At 40.0% G+C, this 21,820-nt stretch overlaps 1 protein-coding gene and 1 long non-coding RNA gene across 6 annotated transcripts in view; one reads left to right on the forward strand and one right to left on the reverse strand.

The window, feature by feature from the left end:
• RASEF (RAS and EF-hand domain containing) overlaps positions 1–21,820 on the forward strand; it is a 209,476-nt gene that overhangs the window by 29,785 nt on the left and 157,871 nt on the right. Inside the window, exon 3 of one of the 5 annotated variants that reach the window (XM_072836982.1) lies at positions 4,679–4,837. The exons of 3 other annotated variants lie outside the window; for them this stretch is intronic. The gene's annotated coding sequence lies outside the window, so the exon portion shown is untranslated. Of the gene's footprint in view, positions 1–4,678; positions 4,838–11,000; positions 11,119–21,820 lie in introns of all 5 variants that reach the window. One more of the 5 variants, XM_072836964.1, reaches the window with a different exon arrangement.
• The window catches only part of LOC140638899 (uncharacterized), a 102,569-nt gene continuing 80,993 nt past the window's right edge, over positions 245–21,820 (reverse strand). The window contains exon 5 of the long non-coding RNA XR_012035860.1: positions 245–431. This is a non-coding gene — a long non-coding RNA (uncharacterized lncRNA). The remainder of the gene's footprint in view (positions 432–21,820) is intronic.

Genomic DNA, 21,820 nt, shown 5'->3' on the forward strand with positions numbered 1-21,820 from the left:
TTGGTGTACTGGTCCACATGTTCCTAGTTCATTTTTGGAAATGACCACCAAGGACCAGGACCGCCAAGCACAGACTTCCCTTTTCCCTCATTTGAACTATCCCTACTCTCCTCCCCAAAGAAAAAACCCCCACCACCCTGCAAAATTTAGTTTTGAACCACTTTGGTCTAGAAATACAGACTTTAGAGATCATCCATCTAATGCTTACAAATTGTATTTATTGTGGTCCACAGAAATACATTTTATATCATTTCTCAGCATACGTGTATGACTGAACAAAAACATTTTTTTGTGAAAAACAATACTTAACCTTAATACATGTGATGGATTCTTATTTCTACTTTATTATATTGTGTTCCATTCCATTCCATTCCATTATTTCATTTGATATTTCGGTAAACAGTGGGTTGAGCAATTCTACTAGTAGGTATCTATTCAACAAAATCACATACATATATGCATCAAAAGAATTTTCACAGCAGCAGTATTTGTAATAGTCAAAACTAGATATGATCTAAATGCCCATCAAGAGTAGAATGGATAGATAAATTGTGGTTGATACAATTCATTACTAAACGAGAGTGAAAGAAGTACTGCTAAGAGCAAAAACACATGGACCTCACAAACATAATATTGAGCAGAAGAACTGAGACACATAAGTGTATATGTGGAATGATTCCATTTATAAAAGGGAGAAAAACACATAGATAGAAACTCAATATAGACTATAGAACAGTGCTGTTTAATATAACTTTCTATAATCATGGAAAAGCTCTGTATCTGTGCTATATGGTAGCCACTAGTTACATATGACTATAAGCAAAAATACTGAAATGTGGCTAAGGAACTATACTTTTAATTTTTTAAATTTGATTTGTATTAAACATTAATTTTTAAATTTTAATTATTTAAGTAGCCTCACATAGCTTCTGGCTACCTTATTGGACATATGAGTCCTTCATAAGTTCCTCAGACCAAGACACCACAAACATCAATGTGTCTAAGCATGTGACATGAATTTTAAAGTTGAGGTTTAATTTCTAGTCAACAACAAGACTTTGCCTGTTAACTATGTTTTATAATATGATGGTAATGAAGAAGAGTTGCCAGGAATATTGACTTGTTTTATGTTTAGTCAAATAGTGAGCATGAATATTAGTTTTCTCACATGACTTGGATTAAATAGCTTTTTAATTGGTGGCATTTGAGCAGCAAATAATGGTTTCTAATCTGAAATGGTTGGAGGCATGTCCTATTTCTCATGGTCACATCTCTCTCCTGACCAGGAAATTATTTCCTATGTTCAGGAAAGTATCTTGTACGAGAGAATGACCACTGATTACCATGCTGCTATCAGATCCGAAATGGTCACTCTTTAAGGCAAGACTCTAACTGTTGATCCCTCCATGACACCAGTGGTTTGGGCTGGATCGCAGGGTTCAGTTCTGGAGATGCTTAGCTACCAGGATCATTACTACCTCCTCCAAGACTTGTAAGTATCCATCTCTTCTTCATCCACTGCTTTATCCTAAATTCTGTTTTAGGTCTGACCATGTTTGCTCTTGAAGATCTGTGGTCAGATGGCAATCTCATCATTATATTCTCTGACAGTTGGGCACAAACCCTTCTCAGGAATCTGAAGCTGTCTTCCATTCTGGTTCTTCCAACCAGCCAGTGCTCAGAAATTTCTTCTTATATGAAGATAAAATCTACTCCCTGAAGCTCTGCCCATGGTACTGTGTCTTCTGGAATCACACAAAACAATTCTACCCTACCTCTTCTCTTTACATGGTTATTCTTCAAATACTTGAAGACAACTCTCATGCCTCATGGTAGCTTTCTCTTGGATAAACATCCCTGGTTTCTCCAGCATTTTTCTTTCTTTCTTTCTTTCTTTCTTTCTTTCTTTCTTTCTTTCTTTCTTTCTTTCTTTCTTTCTTTCTTTCTTCTTTTCTTTTCTTTTCAGACTTTCACCATTTTGAACATACCACTTACTAATGTTTTCTTATTTGCCAAGATTTAGTATCATATTGTAATTTACTTCCTCATTATTGGGACATATTTGAGACTAAAAGGTGTGCCTAATGATTAGAGAGACAAAAAAAAGTGTAAAACAGGGACTATCCAGGGAGAACTAAGACAGATGGTCTTCTTACCAAAGTCTCACTTAAAATGTGTCAAAAAACTAAGCAAATAAATTCCAACTGACAGAGCTACACATGTATTTTCGCTTCCTGAGATATGGATGCTTTGCTTCTATTAGTGCAGCTAAAGGCTACATTTTGTTGTATGTGAGTATTTCTCTTGAATTTCTAGCCTCTATTTCTGTTTTGGTAATGGAATTCCAATTTCCCTCTGGAGAAGCATTCTTCCCTCAATTGGGTTCATCATGATGTCCAAGGAGTATATGCAACCCAGATCTGGCCAATCATAGCAACATTTCCCCCTCACCATCCATACAGCAATTATTTTAAACTGAGACCATTGGGTAAAACACCCATCACAGTGCCTGACACAGCAACACAATAAGTGCTAGTTCTTTTCTCTCCCTTAGATCTCATGGTTGCATTGGATGCATTTATCAATGTGTTCTAGAAGTTTTATTGTGATTTGTCATTTTTACTGATCAAATATTTTGAAAAGTTTCCCTTTTGCCATGTTTTTTTAAGATTTATTTATTTATTGAGAAAGGGAGAAAGAGAAAGTGAGCAGGGAAGGGTCAGAAGGAGAGGTAGAGAATCCCAAGCAGACTCCCTGCTGAGTGTGGAGTCCAACCAAGGGCTCAATCCCACAATCCTGAGATCAGAACCTGAGCTGAAATCAAGATGCCTAACTGACTGAGCCATCCAGGTGCACTGACATGGTATTTTTTTAAATAGTAAAGTGGGTCAAAGGAGAGAAAAAATTTTCAAATTTAATGTCTCTGAGGAGATGAACAATAAAGAACACAGGATGGACTTCCACTTCTGGAATTATAGCGTGAGGAGCTCTGAAGACTTACTCTCAAATGAAACAACCATACCTTGTGAGGATTATTTAAAAACAACCATTTAAAGTTTCTGAAAATTTTTACTACAGGGGCTCAATAGTAGATTTGAACCTGCAGAAGAGCAAATTAACCAGCTTAAAGATAACAATCATGCAACCCAAAGAACAAAGAGAAAAAGGAAAGAATGAAGAAAACCAGTAAGCACACCAACACACACATAATGAAGGTACCAGAAGGAGAGAAAGACAACTGATGAGAGGATATTAATATACACATCCAAGAAGTTCAACAAACTCCAAGTAGATAAATGCAAAGTGATCAACAACCCAAATGCTTATCAACTGACTAGTGGATAATAAAATGTTGTATATCTACACAATGGGATATTATTCAGCCATGTAAAGGAATAAAATATAGATACCACCTGGATGAACCTTGAAAACATTAAGTCAACACTATCACAAAACCCCATACATTATATTATTCAATTTATTTTTATTTTTTAAATATTTTATTTATTTACTCTTGAGACACACAGAGAGAGAGAGAGAGAGAGGCCTAGACATAGGCAGAGGGAGAAGCAGGCTCCGTGCAGGGAGCCAGGGAGCCTGATGTGGGACTCGATCCCGGGTCTCCAGAATTAGGCCCTGGGCTGAAGTCGGCGCTAAACCGCTGCACCCGGGTTGCCCCTACTTTTATTTTTTTCAAAGATTTTATTTATTTATTCATGAGAGGCACTCAGAGAGAGAGAGGCAGAGACACAGGCAGAGGGAGAAGCAGGCTCCACACAGGGAGCCCGATGTAGGACTTGATCCTGGGACTTCAGGATCACACCCTGAGCTGAAGGCAGACGCTTAACGGCTGGGCCACGCAGGCATCCCTGTTATTCAATTTATATGACATATCTATATTAGGCAAATTTATATAGCTAGAAAGTAGATTAGTGGTTACCTAGCTCTGGGGGAGGGGGAGTGAGTAATAAGAGGAGAGGTGACTGCTAAAGCAGATGGGATTTCTTGTGGGGGATGTTAAAAATGTTCTAAAATTGATTATAGTGATGGCTGTAAAACCAAGAAAATACAAAAAAGTCCCTGAATTGCTCACTTTAAATGGGTGAGTTGCATGGTAAGTGGATTATGTGTCAATTTGAGCTATTGCAAGAGGAAGGAAATGCAAGAGGCACATCCCAACATTTGTAGAACACTTATTTATGAAGTGTTGCTGTCTCAAACTTCTCAGGGGCTTTCATAGCAATCCTGGAAAGAGATTGGTATTGCCAGAAAATATGCCTTAAAGATTTTAAGTGATTTACCTAAGATATTGGCTGGTTGGTGGTGAAGCAAGGAGATGCCAGCCCCCGCCCCGGAGGCCAATTTCAGTGTTATTTCCATTACATGAATTTTTCCCCAAAGTTACCTGTTTACTCCTTACTTATTTACTTTGATTGCCTTATTTAGGGAATCATAACTGAATCCCACTTCATGCCAGGCACTGTTCTAAGCCCTTCAAGTATATTAACAAATTAAAATCCTTATTACGACCCTCTGAAGAATGTGCTACTTTGACCCCATTTGCCAATTAGGAAATAGAAGCACGGGGATGAGCTTTCTCAGAAGTGGCAAAGCTAGGATTCGAACCCAGGGAGTCTGGCTCCAGGCCCCATAACTTTTGAAGCTCTGTACTCCCCAGATAGCTTCTGTTCTTTGAATGCTGGGATGCGGAGCCCAACGTCACCTGCAGAAAGAGATGAAGAGAGCCTACTGTCTCTGTGTAGTTCTGCTGAGATCTGACAGCCAGGTTCTACCTGAGAGTGTTGGGGGTTCCGGGTTCCCAACACTAGAGCCAAAGGTGAGTGGCATCAGGGAATTGATGACTTCCGGGCGCAGAGCTGAGCTGGGAGCAGTGCCTGCTTTGTAGTAACTAAAGGAATCCTTCATCCGTCAGGTGACCTGGCTGGAGTGGGTGGGGTAGGCAGGGCAGAGGAGGAGCTGCAGAGTTTGCATGTGTCCTCAGTCTTAGGAAAACCCCCTGGAAACATAACACCCCTAAATAAGGATCCTGCACAAGACCTGTGGGATGTGCGAAGGCTCTCTCACTGTGCACACACACGCACAGCACACGCATCGTGCTGATGGGCACACCTCCCTCCCCACAGCGGCTTACTGCTAACGTGGCCACAGGGCTGCGTGTTATTCTACACCGTGGCTCCCAGGGTTCTGCGTCAATGGGCGTCCACAGCCAGTTCCTGGACTTGTCTTTCGGGCTGGTTGTTTAGAGAAGGCTTACGGGTGTAACAGTGCTTGCTTTGTGACTTCCCGTCCCTATTTGCAACTCGGTGTGTCGAGTGGAATTAAGAAATCCTACCAGGTCACACAGGCTGCCTTTGCCAGCAGTGTCTGTACCTGGCCCTCAGGGGAGGCCCAGCCGCTCTTGTATTTGCTTTGTGGACCGGGGCCAAGTTGTTTCGTTTCACAATTATGTTGAGGCGTTCAAAGAGTTAAAACAGGCCGCTCTAGGGCTGGAGTGGAGGATATGCCGGTTCCGGAGCCGACGCGGGAGGGCGGTGCTGCACACACCTGCACGGGGAACGGTCCTGCGTGGCTCCTACTGTGCTTCAGTCAAGGGCTGTAGCTGCGGGGAGGAGTAATGATGAACTTGATCCTTCTAGAAACAAGCCTTAGTTTCTTTATAATCTGGAAGTTCTGCAATTTATCCTGCCTTTAATATATTCGGGCATTTCTTGTTCTCCTTCTTCTTCATTTATTTATTTTTTTAATTTTTATTTATTTATGATAGTCATCAGAGAGAGAGAGAGAGAGAGAGAGAGAGAGAGAGAGGCAGAGACACAGGCAGAGGGAGAAGCAGGCTCCATGCACCGGGAGCCCGATGTGGGATTCGATCCCAGGTCTCCAGGATCGCGCCCGGGGCCAAAGGCAGGCGCCAAACCGCTGCGCCACCCAGGGATTCCCCTCCTCCTTCTTCTTCTTTGAGAGAGAAAGAGAGCATGAGCAGATGAAGGGAGAAGCAGACTTCCTGCTGGGCAGGGAGCTAAACACTGGGCTCAATCCCACAACCCTGAGATCATGACCCAACTTGCAGGCAGGTGCTTAACCAACTAAGCTACCCAGGTGCCCCCGTATCTTCTTCTTGATGTCCTATTTACAATATTTATTTTGAATACCATTTAAATCTAAATTGTGATTTTATTTTAGGAAAAAGGTTTATAAGTGCTTCAGTACTGGAAGTTGAAGAGTAGCTTAGAAAAGTTGGTAGAGTAAAAGGGCTATTCATGTTTAGATGACTTTCAGCATGTTCTGGTTTATACTGTTTAGTTTTATGGCTTCCACCACCCACTGAACCCTCTCTCTCTCTCTCTCTCTCTCTCTCTCTTAATTGTCTATTATCTAAGAGGAAGTGTAATAAGAGCTTATTGGCCCCTGGGAAAAGGACCAGTTTGTATAGGTTTTATTATGCAGCCACTGTAAGAGCTGTAGCTTTTAATTCTGAAAGAGAGGAGAAGGCACTGGAGTTCATTGGGCAGACATTTAAAAAACATGATTGCAATACCATTATGCCCTGCACAATTAATAATAACATTACTATCTTCACATACCCAGCCAATTTTTATCCTTCTATTTCTCCCATAAAGGTCATATTTTAGTCTTTTTTTTTTTTTTTTAATTCGGGAGTCGAATCACATTGCAATTGATTGATCATCTTTTAGATCTTTTTAATCTAAAAGTTCTTCCCCTCCCCCCATGTTATTTTCTTGACTCTTTCGTTTATTTGTGGAAAAATCCAGATTGCTGTTACTGGAGTTGTGGAGATTTCCACATTCTGGATTTGCTGATGGTACCTTTTGGTGCACTCCAACATGTCTCTCCGCCCCAGTATTTCGTATACACTATTGATTAGACTTAGAGGTCTACTCAGATTCAGGTTTTAGTTTTGTCAGATAACTTTTTAGATGATGTTGTGTTCTTCCAATAAGAAGTATAATGCCTAGTTGTTGCTTTTTTTGGTGTGATGTTAGAAGCTTATATTATAATATTTAAGGCTTACTTATTCAATTAGCCCATTAGGTGCTGCAAAATGGTAATATTTAAATTAGACTTTCTTAAAAAAAGATTTCACTCTGGCTTGAGAATAGCGTGGGGGCAGATGAAGGAGGCGTCAATCATCCAAGTGAGAAGTGTGAAAATGTGTTAAGGAAACCCAATTCAAAATTGGAGCTGGGAAGCTAAAGAAGGGAAGGCTCTTGTGCACCTACCACTACAGTTCCAGGCAGCTTGCAGAAGTCTAGCAGGAAGGAGGAAGATTTCCTCTCAGCCAGGCAATAATAGCAGGCTGCCCTCACCCGCGGCCAGTAAGAAGCCACGTCGATTGCCTCCAGCCAATGAGAGGCTGGCACCCATTTGAAATCATTTTCCTCCAATGAACTTTGTTCCAAACAATCCCTCTGTTTTTCCCTCTACAAAAGGACTTCTTTGTTCTGCAGACTTGCCTCTGGTTTGCTATAGTTTGCTTGTCCCAAATTGCTGTTCCTCTGCTGTTCCCACATAAACTCGATTCTGTGCCTGGATATCTTACCTTTTCTTGTTAAAATGTTGCCAGAAATGATGATGGCTTAGGTTAAATACTGACAGTGGATGAATGGGATGTATTGGATTCTGGCTATATTTTGAAGGTAGACTCAATGGGATTTACTGATGAACTTAGCATACGGTGTGAAAGATAAGAGAAAGAGAAGTTTAAGATGACTTCAAGCCTTGAGAAACCGAGAGGATGGAATGTCCTTAAATTAAGAGGAGGGGAGCCTCAGGAGTGTAGATTTATGGCGGAGGGAATAATGGAACTTCAGTTATGGCATGTTAATTCTGTGATGCTAGTAATAGGAGAACCATATAATTTATCATTTAAAATGAGAAATATTTGAGAGTGAAGGGATGCTAAAACAGATTAAAGTCCCACAGCTGATCATATTTGCAACATCTACAAATTGATTCTTTAATTGATTTTGTTGTCTAGAGCAATTTCAGGTTCACAACAAAATTGGGAGGAAGGTACAGAGATTTCCCGTGTACCGTGTACTCCCACACGTGCACAGCCTCCCCTGTGATCAGCATCCCTGACCAGAGAGGTACATTCACTTCTACTGATGAACCTACATGAACACGTCATTACCCAAAGTCCTTATTTGATACCAGAGTTCACTCTCGGTCCACATTTTATGGATTTGGACCAATACATAATGACTTGTATCTACTATTATGGTTACACAGAGGAGTTTCACTGCCCTAAAAATCCCCTCTGCTATGCATCCTTCCTCTCTAACCCCTGGAAACTACTGACTTTTTTTTACTGTCTCAATAGTTTTCCCTTTTCTAGATTGTCATATAGTGTCATATATAGTATGTAGTCTTTTCAGATTGGCTTCTTTCAGTTAGTAATATGCAATTAAAGTTACCTGCATGTGTTTTCATGGGTTGATTGGTCATAATGTTTAATGCTCAATAATATGCCTAATGCTCAATAATATTCCATTGTCTGGATGTACTACTGTTGGTCCATTCATCTACTGAAGGACATTTTGGTTGCTTCTGAGTTTTGGCGATATGAACAGAGGTGAGGTGCTATAAACATCTATGTTCAGTCTTTTGTATGGACATAAGTTTTTAACTCCTTTGGGGAGATACGAAGGAACTCAACTGCTGGATTGTATGGTATGAGTGTAGTTTAGTTTTGTAAGAAAATGCCAAGCTGTCTCATGAAATGATTGTACAATTTTACATTTCCACCAGCAGTGAGAGTTCCTGTAGCTCTATATCCTTGGCAGCATTTAGTGTTGTTCGTGCTCCATACGTCAGCCATTCAAATAGGTGTGCGATTGTATTTCACTGTTGTTTTTGTTTTCATTTCTCTGATGATTTATGATGTAGAGCTTTTTTCATATGCATATTTGTATTCTGTATATCTTCTTTGGTGTGGGTGCTTGTGAAGGTCTTTAATACATTTTTTTAATGGGGAACGTTTGTTTTCTTATTGTCGAGTTTAAGAATTCTTTGTATGTTTTGGATAATAGACCTCTACTAGATGTATCTTTTGCAAATACTTTCTCCCAGTCTGTGGCTTACCTTCCAATTCTTTTGAAATGTCTTTTGCAGAGCAGAAGTTTTAAATTTTGATGAAATACAAATTATCAATTATTTATTTCATGGATCCTATCTTTGGTGTTGTATCTAAAAAAACTTATTGTATTTATAAAGGCAAAACCACACCCAAAGGTCATCTAGGTTTTCTCTGATGTTATCTTCTAGAAGTTTTATAGTTGGCATTTTACATGTCAGTTTGTGATCCATTCTGTGTTGATTGTTGTGAATGGTGTAAAGTTTATATCTAGATTCATTTTTGTTTGTGTGTGGCTGTCCAACTATTCCAGCACTATTTGTTGAACGAACTGTCTTCACTTCTTTGTTTTAAATTTTTTTTTTATTTATTTATGATAGTCACACACAGAGAGAGAGAGAGGTAGAGACACAGGCAGAGGGAGAAGCAGGCTCCATGCACCGGGAGCCCGACGTGGGACTCGATCCTGGGTCTCCAGGATTGCGCCCTGGGCCAAAGGCAGGAGCTAAACCGCTGTGCCACCCAGGGATCCCGTCTTCACTTCTTTGTATTGCTTGTGTCCCTTTCTAAAAAAGATCAGCTGACTATATTTATGGAGGTCTATTGCTGGGCTCTGTATTCTGGTCCAGTGATCTTCTTGTGTATTTTTTTTTAAGATTTTTAAAATTTATTCATGAGACACACACACACACACACACACACACAGAGAGAGAGAGAGAGAGAGAGAGGAAGAGGGAGAAGCAGGCTCCACGCAGGGAGCCCGACGTGGGACTCGATCCTGGGATTCCAGGATCTGGCCCTGAACCTAAGGCAGCGCTAAACAAGCCACCCAGCTGCCCCTGCTTGTCTATTCTTTCATCAATAACACACTGTCTTAATTACTGTAATTTATAGTGAAACTTGAAATTGGTTAGTACCAGTCATCCAACTTTGTTCTCCATCCTTAATACTCCTATTAGCTATTCTGAGTATTTAATTAATTTATTTTAAAGATTTTATTTATTTATTCATGAGAGACACAGAAAGAGAGGCAGAGACACAGAGGGAGAAGCAGACTCCCTGAGAGGGGCCCAGTGTGGGACTCGATCCAAGGACCCCGGGATCACACCCTAAGCCAAAGGCAGATGCTCAACCGCTGAGCCACCCAGGTATTCCCTGAATATGCTATTTAGAAGTATATTCCTGGGTGGCTCAGTGGCTGAACGTTGGCCTTCGGCTCAGGGCATGATCCCGGGGTCCTGGGATCGAGTCTCACATTGGGCTCACTATAGGGAGCCTGCTTCTCCCTCTGCCTGTGTCTCTGCTTCTCCCTCTGTGTTTCTCATGAATAAATAAATAAAATCCTAAAAAAAAAAATATTTCCAAGCATTTGAGGATTTTCCTGCTATTTTTCTGTTATTAATTTCTAGTTTAATTTCCTTATGGTATGAGAACAGACATTGTATGATTTCTATTCTTTTACATTTGTTATGATGTATTTTATGGCCCAGAGTGTGGTCTATGTTGGTTAATATTCCATGTGAGCTTGAGAAGATTCTGCTGTTGTTGTCTGACATAGTCTATGCAAGTCCATTATGTGCACTTGATTGATGGTGGTATTGAATTCAGTTATGTCTTTAGTGATTTTCTGGCTGTCTTCTTGGAGAATCGACCCTTTCATAATTATGTAATGCCCCTCACTATCCCTGATAACGCTCCTTCTCTAAAGTCTGTCTGAAATTAGTGTAACTACTCCTACTTTTTTTTTGCTTAGTGTTAGCATAGTATAGCTTTCTCCATTCATTTACTTTTAATCTGTAAATGTCTTTCTTTTTTTTTTTTTTAATTAAAGATTGTGTCTTTCTTATGTGGGTTTCTTTTTTTTTTTTTTTTTTTTTTCTGATAGTCACAGAGAGAGAGAGAAAGAGGCAGAGACACAGGCAGAGGGAAAAGCAGGCTCCATGCACCGGGAGCCCGACGTGGGATTCGATCCCGGGTCTCCAGGATCGCACCCTGGGCCAAAGGTAGGCGCCAAACCGCTGCGCCACCCAGGGATCCCTATGTGGGTTTCTTATAGGCATATAGTTGGGTCTTGTATTTTGATCCACTATGACAATCTCTGTCTTTTAACTGGCACAGTTACACTGTTGCAAGTGATATAGTTGGATTAATATTTACCATGTTTGTTGTTTTCTATTTGTTGTCCTAGTTCTTTGTTCTTATTTTTGTCTTCCACTCTTTTTTCAACCTTTTATGGTTTTTGTTGAGTATTTTGTTTATTTAATAAAGTATTTTCAAAAGAATTTTATGTACTTATTTGCTTATTTAGAGAGAGAGAGAGAGAGAGAGAAAGAGTGCATGTGTACAAGCAGGGGAGAGGCAGAGGGAGAGAGAGAAACTCAAGGAGACTCCATGCTGAGCACAGAGCCTGATGCAGGGCTTGATCTCACCACCCTGAGATCATGATCTGAACTGAAATCAAGAGTCAGATGCTTAACTGACTGAGCCATCCAGGCATGCCTTGAGCATTTTATATGATTTCATTTTTCTCCTTTCTTAGTTTATTAAACTTTTTGTGAAACTTTGTGTTTTTTTTTGTTTTTTGTTTTTTTTTGTGGTTGCCCTAGGGTTTGCAATACACATTTACAAGTGATCCAATACACATGCAAGTAACACTATACTACTTCACAGGTAGTGTGAGTACATTACAGTACATTATAATAATAAAGTAATGCTAATTCTTCTTTCCTATCCAATTTATCATTGTTGCCATTCATTTCATATACATATGCCTACAGAATCAAGTACATGATTGCTTTTAATGTTTTTTTTTTACTTTTTTAAAATTTATTTATGATAGTCACACACACAGAGAGAGAGAGAGAGGCAGAGACATAGGCCGAGGGAGAAGCAGGCTCCATGCACCGGGAGCCCGACGTGGGACTCAATCCCGGGTCTCCAGGATCGCGCCCTGGGCCAAAGGCAGGCGCTAAACCGCTGCGCCACCCAGGGATCCCGCTTTTAATGTTTTGAACAAACTATAATGTAATTAAAAATAGGAAAAAGAAAAGTTTTATTTTACCTTCACTTATCCTTTCTCTGATGCTCTTCTTTTCTTTAGGTAGATCTGTGTTTCTGATCTGTATAATTTTCCTTCTCTCTAAAGAACTTTTAACATTTCTGTCAAGGCAAATCTTCGGCAATAAACTTCCTTAGTTTTTGTTTGTCTGAAGAAGTGGTTGCATTCCATGGTTACAATTTTGAAATTACTGATCCTTTCAATTGATTTTCATCTGTAGACCATCATATTTTAAATGGATGCTCTTTATAGGTATCTCGATATGTAGTGAGCTCACAGTAAATCCTCTAGAGTGAGTGATAATCTGGATTCTAATTTTTCTGTATTGAAATTTGTAAATATAGCAGCCATAATATTTTCATAAGTTTTCTGTTTATTCAACAAATATTTTTATAAGATAAAATTCATCAAATAAGTTGTTTATGAATATTTTCAATGCTTTTCTAAATATAAATGGTGAAAATTTGTGTATTTTCTCAATTCTATTTCATTTCATTGTAGAATATAAAATTATCCAATTAAAAATAGGAGCTCCATCAAAAAAAGCATTGCTATCCATCAGGATATCCAAAAGCACAGTTAGAGAATTTCAAAGCTAAATATTATTTCCCATGTAAATTCTGATTACTTATTTTTTTCAGTTCCTCCCTTGCTTTTTATAGAATAAATTTCAGTAAATTTCTGCTTTTATTTTTATCACTGAGACTTTTAAAAGCAAATTGCAAAAGCTGAAATTTTTGTTACTCCATTCACTGAATATTTTACTGAAAACTTTCAGGTGATACAGAACAAGAGGTACCAACAACTTAGAGGACTTATTTATAAAATGTTCTATGTGAGTGTAGAACATGTAAGTTTAATTGACAAAGCACTTTTTAAAGGCTCAGACTTTTCTAAAATTTGCTTGAGGGTATGCATGGAAGAGAGAAGGCAAATTTTTGCCTTGCATATAAATTTTAACATATGCTTCATACCTATTTTGAAATTTATATATATAAAACTGACAAATATTACTTACAAATATTAGATATATTTGTAAATATGTATAACAATTTCCATTTAATATTTGTAAGTGTAAATATTTTTAAATTTCATATATATTTGTATTTGTAAGTTTTGACAATGGGAGAGTCTATTTTGATTAGAAGATGTCACAGATTATTTCTAACATCTGCACACAATCACTTCCTAGTACACTTCTGCCTCATGAGATTCTTAGGTTAGTAAAACTTTGGCTTTTTTAAACACAATGTTTTACCAATATTTGCATTTATATTATCATTGCAAAAATAATTTTATCTTCAGTGTTGACCTTTTGAATTCATTTATAATGACATTCGCAGAATGTTAGATGTTTCACTCTAGGCATTCTACTTTTCCAAAAGCTTTATTTTGATTCCATTAATTGGGTTAAAAAAATCTATCCCTTATTAAAATTACCTTAAATGATTGCCTTTTTTGGTATCTGATTATATTGAGATAAAACTGGCATCATTAATGACACTTCAATTTTCCTACATGTACAAGAAAACTTGGAATCAGAATAAATTAAATTAATTTTAAGAGAGTCATTTAATTGATGTGAAAATTCATGTTTCCCAGAACACCATTTAAATGTATCTGTGGGGGATCCCTGGGTGGCGCAGCAGTTTAGCGCCTGCCTTTAGCCCAGGGCGCGATCCTGGAGACCCCGGATCGAATCCCACATCGGGCTCCCGGTGCATGGAGCCTGCTTCTCCCTCTGCCTGTGTCTCTGCCTCTCTCTCTCTCTCTCTGTGTGACTATCATAAGTAAATAAAAATTAAAAAAAAATGTATCTGTGAAATCATCTCTGGGCACAGCTTTCTTGCAATCACTATTGAACTCATTTTAAATTAAGTGCTGAAGCTTCTTCAGTAGATGTGTACCTGGTTTTAATGTGGTCACTGATTTTACCACAGCCTGGCAAATGTTAACATTTTGTATAAATTACACTTTGATTATTAATACTTTTTAGGCAGGTAAGCTCATCTGCTTAGTTTTTCATTTCTTTTCCAGCACTTTGCTAGTGAAAGGATTTATTTTTTTTTATTTATTTTTTTTATAATTTTTATTTATTTATGATAGTCACAGAGAGAGAGAGAGAGAGAGAGGCAGAGACATAGACAGAGGGAGAAGCAGGCTCCATGCACCGGGAGCCCGACGTGGGATTCGATCCCGGGTCTCCAGGATCGCGCCCTGGGCCAAAGGCAGGTGCCAAACCGCTGCGCCACCCAGGGATCCCTAGTGAAAGGATTTATTGTAAAAATAAGAACTCAAAAATTGTTCTCACACAATAAGGTAAATGAATAGTTATAGATCAATACCATACCATAAGTGACAAGACCTCTGTAACAAAGTTCACTAAACTACTAAAACTAAGCTACTCAGAGGCCTGTGCTTACTCTATTTCACGCACATATTTTATGTTCATCTGACCTGTAATTCCTGTATTGCCCACTGACCTCATTGACTGTGTCTTCATCCATTTTGCAGGCCCTGGTAGCATCCTTAGCAAAAGTGGCTGGTACACCAAGTGGCTAGTTGCAGCAGGAGCTTTTCCCATATCACCACCTGATACCAGGAGTTAGCCAACTCTTCTTTTTAGTTCATTCATTCATTGAGGGGCAGTGGGGCTCCACACCCAGCACAGAGCCAGATATGGGGCTTGATCTCACAACCCTGAGATTATGACCTAAGCCAAAATTAAGAGTCGGATACTTAACTTACTGAGCCACTCAGCCACCCTGTGTTAGCTATCTCTTCTATCCAGACTTTCTTTAAAGCAGTAAGTGTCCTCAATGCTATATTTGAGAGGGAGGCATTAGGTTTCATCTGGAAATGATTGGGAAAAGACAGATGGATTATTTCAAATGTAACCACATGTTAACATGAAAACTGTGTTTACTGCCTATGCATTATTAGACAAGACCATGGCAAGAGCTGGAAGTACAAATTGGAGACTTCACAAACCCATCCCAGCTCATTGTAATTAAAATGGTAGTGATAATATTTCATTAAAAATAAAAAATCCAGGACACATGCTAGATTCAGATGGGATGCTGCTGGGACCACAGGCACAGACTGTCTTACGCAAACCAGGAAGGTTCTTAAGAAACAAATATGATTACCCCACTCTTAGAGAGTCAAGCGGTGACAGTCATGCATGCAGTTAGATAAATGAGCCTGGAGTTCCTGAGATGAGTCCGTTCTGGAACACATTTGGGAATCTATATATTTGAGAGTCATCAATATGTAGATCGTATTTGGAGCCATAGATTGTATAGGGTCACCAATGGGAGTAAGTGTCATGAGGATGGGGAGAGGCCCAAGAACTATGCCCTGGGCACTCTGTCATGGGAAAGGGGAAGAAATGGAGCAGCCAGCAACAGAGACTGGAAGTTGAAACTCAGTTTGCAGAATGTCACTTCTAAGGTTACAAAGAGTACTTAGAATAGTCACTCAGTGTTTGCTATATGCTGGGAGCTTTTATACCCTCATGGACTCTTGAAGAAGAGGCCCATGGGCCTGCACACAGAACACAAACACTGATGCATGTCAGTATAAGACCAGACAGAAGAATAAAGAGTGTGCTGAACAGAAGGCAGGTGTTCTCTAGAGGAATTTATAAGGTACATTTCACAATTTGGGGAGCCAAGGAAATTATGTCTGTGGACTCAATAAAGCCCATGAGTCATAAGTTTGTGATACTTGCTATAATAACTTTCCAAGAGATATTCCCATGTTTCCAGGCAGGGTAAATGCATCCCAGGGCCACATAACTATTCAATGGCAGGTTCTGGGATGGAAACCCAAGTCTGCTGGCTTAAGAGTTGGGGTTCTTTTCACTGCATCACTCTACTGCCCTAGAATTTCTGAAACTAGATCATGCTGGAAGCTGACTGATAAATCTAAGCACGAAGCTGGCTCTTGTCTGTATGTCTGTTGAAGTGAATGCAAAAAGTGGAGAAAATCATGTATGTTTTTTCTTCCAGAATATTCTCATTGGTACTTTAAAATATTTCTATCCCCACCCCATCCTTGTTCTAAAAGAAAAATGGAAGTTGTTGGTACCTTTCACTGGAAGAAGTCCCATACCTGAAAAAAAATGTGTAGAATCCAGGCACCACAGATGGAAGAAGAGGGGCTGAGGCATCCGGGAATGCTAAGGCTCCTAGAATGTGTTTTTGGCTGAACATGACTCTGGGAGACCGAATGACCCCAAAATGCTGCCTGTTGTTCTTGGAGTCAACAACCTTTACCTTTTTTAACTTTCTGGCTTACTTCTGGATTCAGGATGTCTGTTTATTTAGGTGGCTAGAATGTTCCTTCTTGGCTGTGCCTCTTGTGTTTTTTGTGGAACCCACCAGGGGTAACAGAATATTGACCTTGAGTCAGCAGGCTGGTGTGTGTGGCCAGCTTGGCCACATACTATCTATGTGGCCTTGGAGCACGTCACCCAGCCTTTCTGACTCTTGCCGCTTTTTTGTTGTTCTAAAACAGGGATAAAATGCCTTCCACCATTACTTCTTTAGATAGTTGAGAGCCTAAAATAAAGTGTAATTTCACCTATTTACATTCACATACTTTAAGTCTGTGAGTGTAAAGTTTCTTTTTTTGAAGAGTTTATTTATTAGAGAGAGAGATGGTCTTCTTAAACTCATTGACGATTTTGTGGTGCCTTTGAGCAGGGGGGAGGGGCAGAGGGAAAAGGAGAAGATTTCCTGCAGAACAGGGAGCCCGAGGCAGGGCTCAATTGCAGGACACTGGGATCAAAAGTAGACACTTAAACAACTGAGCCATTCAGGTGCCCCTAAAGATTCCTTTTCTAAAAACAAGCAGGAGAAAAGGAGAATGCTGGTTAGTATGGAGAAGGAAAAAGTTAGGCTTTAAAAAAATATATCAGATTGTGAGCAAGGGAATTGCCATGGGTTAGAAAGAAGGATGGCCAGACTTGATCAAGAAATCATGCTCTAGGCAAAGGAGGGAAACTGAGTGGGGAAGTATTAGAGAGGAAGACAAACCATGAGAGACTCCTACCTCTGGGAAACAAACAAAGGGTTGCAGAAGGGGAGGTGGGTGGGGGGATGGGGTAACTGAGTGATGGGCATTAAGGAAGGTACTTGATGGGATGAGCACTGAGTCTTATACTACACGGTGGCAAATTTGATTTAAATAAAATATAAGAAAAAGGAAAAAAAAAAAAAGAAATCATGCTCCAATTTTTTGTGCTTTGGAATTTCCTGATTTTTAAGCATTTCAAAGGCAGTTGTGTGTACCCAGGGATGAGGGCAGGGAAGGGGGAGGAGGTCAGCTTTCTGCCCAGCTGTGAGTTTTCTCACTGGGACTCTAAGGCAGCAGAGACCCAGTGTCCTGGAGTTCCTGGCCCATCTGAAAGCACACTACTGAACACATGTGACTGCAGATGGTACTTTCAGTTCCTGGGGAGAAAGTGTTCTAGAAAGGTTTGAACATTTAAATGTGATCTTACAGGCAGATGGATAAGGTAAGGAGGCCCACAGAGGGGCCTCAATCTTTGAAGACTATTTCATTCACAGGGCTTTCTATATCCCATCTCTCCTCTCCTCATAACAGTAATGCTGTGCACACGGGGAAGATATTATTGTCCTTATTTTATAACAAAAGCATTTGAGGCCATATTGACTGAGAGCTGGCAAGGGACAGAATATAGACTAGGATGTGGGCTGTTATCCTGCCTACTCTTTACCCACCAAGCTATCCAGGGTCCATATTTGCTGAAGCCCAGGAAAATTAAGCAATTCTTACAAGGCCTCACAGCATTAAATAGCAGAGCCAGGACTTTAATCCAGGCATTCCCCACTATTCCATGCAGCCTCTCTAAGGATCCCTGGAAAGGTTATTTGACAACTGCTGAGCACTAAGCAGGTGCCAGGGTGAGGCCCTGGCCTCTGTGAAATGGCATTCCATGACAGTGGATGGCACACTCGGGTCTACCGTGCCTGCCTGGTAGTGTGCCACAGAGTCTTCACTATATTGTCAGGTACTGATTTCTTTTTTCTTTTTTTTTTAATGTATTGCTTTTGAAGTTTCATCTTTTTATTTCCCTTAAGGCCTCCTGGTACTGAAGACTAGAAGAAATATCAAAAGAAATGAGATGTCATTAAACAGCCTCATATAATGGATCTGGGATGAGAACTCCATGCATGAATGGAATTTGAGAGCTTTAGACAGGGAGCTGAATTGGTTGGAGAAGAGAGGCCATTGTCACCCCAGAGAAAGTATGGAAAGTAGCTCAAGGTCCCCATGATGGAGAAACAAAAGAAAGAGCTCCTTCTGACTTGCAATTGACATAAACCTTCTCTGAGGCTTCCATAGCATTAGAGATGGTCTTCTTAAACTCATAGATGATTTTGTGGTGCCTTTGAACATTTAGGGAAAATAGTGGGTTCCCTTGAATGTGCAGACAACAAATTTCTTATAAGCAGTAATAAGAAAGAATTGATGAGACCTGCTAAACTATGTCTTCACTAAAGTCATAGCAGTTGAGTTGGAATTTATCAAACTTATTTCTAATTTCTACTATAATTGACCCTTGACCAATGTGGGGGTGAGGAGTGCTGACCCTTTGTGCAGTAAAAAAAAATCTGTTTGTAACTTGACTCCCCAAACTACTAGTAGCCTACTGATGACTGAAGGCCTTACTGATAACATAAACAATTGATTAACTCATCATGTGTACTCAGCCACTTGTCAAACTGTATTTTAAGAAAGTACCATCTCTGGGAGATGCTGAAAAGACACACGGGGTCTATCATTCTGTCATGCCAGGGAAGAATGGCCTCCAGATGCTATCAGCCTCTGGCACAGCTGGGACTTCGATCTAAAGAGTACATGGTATGAAGAGAGCAACACAGACTTTCTTCTCTCTGGAAATAGATTTGTTTTACATGCAACATGGTTTCAGGAAGTCCAGGAAGGCTGCCAGAGATGTAGAAGAAAGTCCACAGAGCATGGCATCACCAAAACCAAGAGGGGAGGAACATTTCAAGGAGAGAGACCTCTTCTGATATCCCTGGTGCCTAAGCATGGGGTCTGACATGTGGTAGGTGACTGATACTTGCAAGATGGCAGAAAATCAGAAAGCCTAGAAGTCACACTAGGCTAGGGATCAATTCCATGGATGTAGATCCAGCTCTAGGTAAACTGAATGTACAGCCTTAATCGAATAATTTAACTCATCTTGGATTGGACCACTTCCAGAATAATTAATATTTTGCTCTCCATTCATCAGAATGAATTACGAATTCAAAAAGCAGAGCTGGAAGGGGCTGTTGAGACCATCTCTTTTCTCTGAGCCCTTTAATCTAAAGAAGTACAGGCTAAGTAAGGGCCTACACTTTGGAAGGGTGCATCAGGATTCAGCCCCACATCCTCTTCCTTCCAGGTCACTGTTCCATCTTACAGGGCCATTGTCTTTCTTCATAAGTGGAACTACAATGAAAATATTATAAAGGTTTTCTTCCCCAGTATTCTTTCTTTAGAAATGCCATTATGGTTAACTCCTGGGAATTCCACATTCGTGTTCTAACATGCTGAAAATTATCATTGAAGGCCACTTGATTCTCTGAATACATATGTACACCCACCCACACACACACACACATACACAGAAAATTATAACTGAGGCCTAACTCAGAAACCCTACATTATTTTCCCATCAATCTCTCCAACCTCTTGCACAGTATTGATAGGGTCAGCTGTAAGAAAGAATAAAATTTCAGGCACTATTGACAAGACTAGAGCTTGCTAACCACATACACCCCTTCTATGACAGTCTGTGACATTGCACTTAGAATAAAATGAGCACACCACTGGAGAATTTGGAAGATCAATGTTTTCTACTCTGGCCTAATGAAATATTCTATGCTACTTGATTTTGCCATGAAGAGTACCTTCAAAAAGTTGTTTTTGCAGAAAGTTCTGTATAACATAAAATATATAGTTGACCCTTGAATGACATAGGTTGAGCTCCATGGGTCCACTTATATGCAGATTTTTAAAATAAATCCAGTCCATTACTAAATGTGTTTTCTTTATGATTTTTAATAATTTTTTCTCTAGCTCACTTTATTGTAAGAATATAGTACAACATACATATAATGTACAAAATGTGTTAATCTTCCATATATTAAAGGGCTCAGAGAAAAGAGATGGTCTCAACAGCCCCTTCCAGCTCTGCTTTTTGAATTCGTAATTCATTCTGATGAATGGAGAGCAAAATATTAATTATTCTGGAAGTGGTCCAATCCAAGATGAGTTAAATTATTCGATTAAGGCTGTACATTCAGTTTACCTAGAGCTGGATCTACATCCATGGAATTGATCCCTAGCCTAGTGTGACTTCTAGGCTTTCTGATTTTCTGCCATCTTGCAAGTATCAGTCACCTACCACATGTCAGACCCCATGCTTAGGCACCAGGGATATCAGAAGAGGTCTCTCTCCTTGAAATGTTCCTCCCCTCTTGGTTTTGGTGATGCCATGCTCTGTGGACTTTCTTCTACATCTCTGGCAGCCTTCCTGGACTTCCTGAAACCATGTTGCATGTAAAACAAATCTATTTCCAGAGAGAAGAAAGTCTGTGTTGCTCTCTTCATACCATGTACTCTTTAGATCGAAGTCCCAGCTGTGCCAGAGGCTGATAGCATCTGGAGGCCATTCTTCCCTGGCATGACAGAATGATAGACCCCGTGTGTCTTTTCAGCATCTCCCAGAGATGGTACTTTCTTAAAACACAGTTTGACCAAGTGACTGCGTACACATGATGGGGCCTGAAATCCATGCTGGTATCTCTCCTAATTTGCTTTTTGAAAATGATGTAATCACTCAGCGCCTTGGTTTTCCAGTTACAAATGGAAATAATATTTGCCAACATATTCCCTCTACATGTTACAGTTCATCAAGATTTAAAACTATTGCACAATCCTCTTTCCCCAGGTAATTCTTGTGGCATCAGTCATCATCTACATACTGAGTCCATCCCCTTGGGCATCCCAGCAGAACGCTGGGAGATAACATGGCCTCATTCCTGTCCCCACCTGGACGTCCAATCAGTTACAAAGCCCTAGCAAGCCTCCATTTTTTTTTTCTGCCATTGGCTTCCCTCCTACTGGCCTCCTCCACATCCCTTGTTCTCCTTCCATGCATTCTCCATACCATTGGTGTCTTGAGGGCTGTGGCAGAGGGTGGAGATGTGCCCTGGGTGCAGTTAGGAAGGGGGTGCATGGACTATAAAGAATTTATTTTTTTATTTTTATTTATTTTATTTTTTAAATTTTTATTTATTTATGATAGTCACACACACACACACACACAGAGAGAGAGAGAGAGAGAGGCAGAGACACAGGCAGAGGGAGAAGCAGGCTCCATGCACCGGGAGCCCGATGTGGGATTCGATCCCGGGTCTCCAGGATCGCGCCCTGGGCCAAAGGCAGGCGCCAAACCGCTGTGCCACCCAGGGATCCCGACTATAAAGAATTTAAAAGCAATAATAAAACCTACTAAAAGTCAGTCTACTTTTTACCATCACCATGCACAGCATTTCTAAATGGTTTCAGCAATGAAGTACTAATTGCTGGAAAAGAAAACC

This window comes from Canis lupus, chromosome 1 (genome assembly GCF_048164855.1).
Source record: "Canis lupus baileyi chromosome 1, mCanLup2.hap1, whole genome shotgun sequence".
Lineage (NCBI taxonomy): Eukaryota > Metazoa > Chordata > Mammalia > Carnivora > Canidae > Canis > Canis lupus.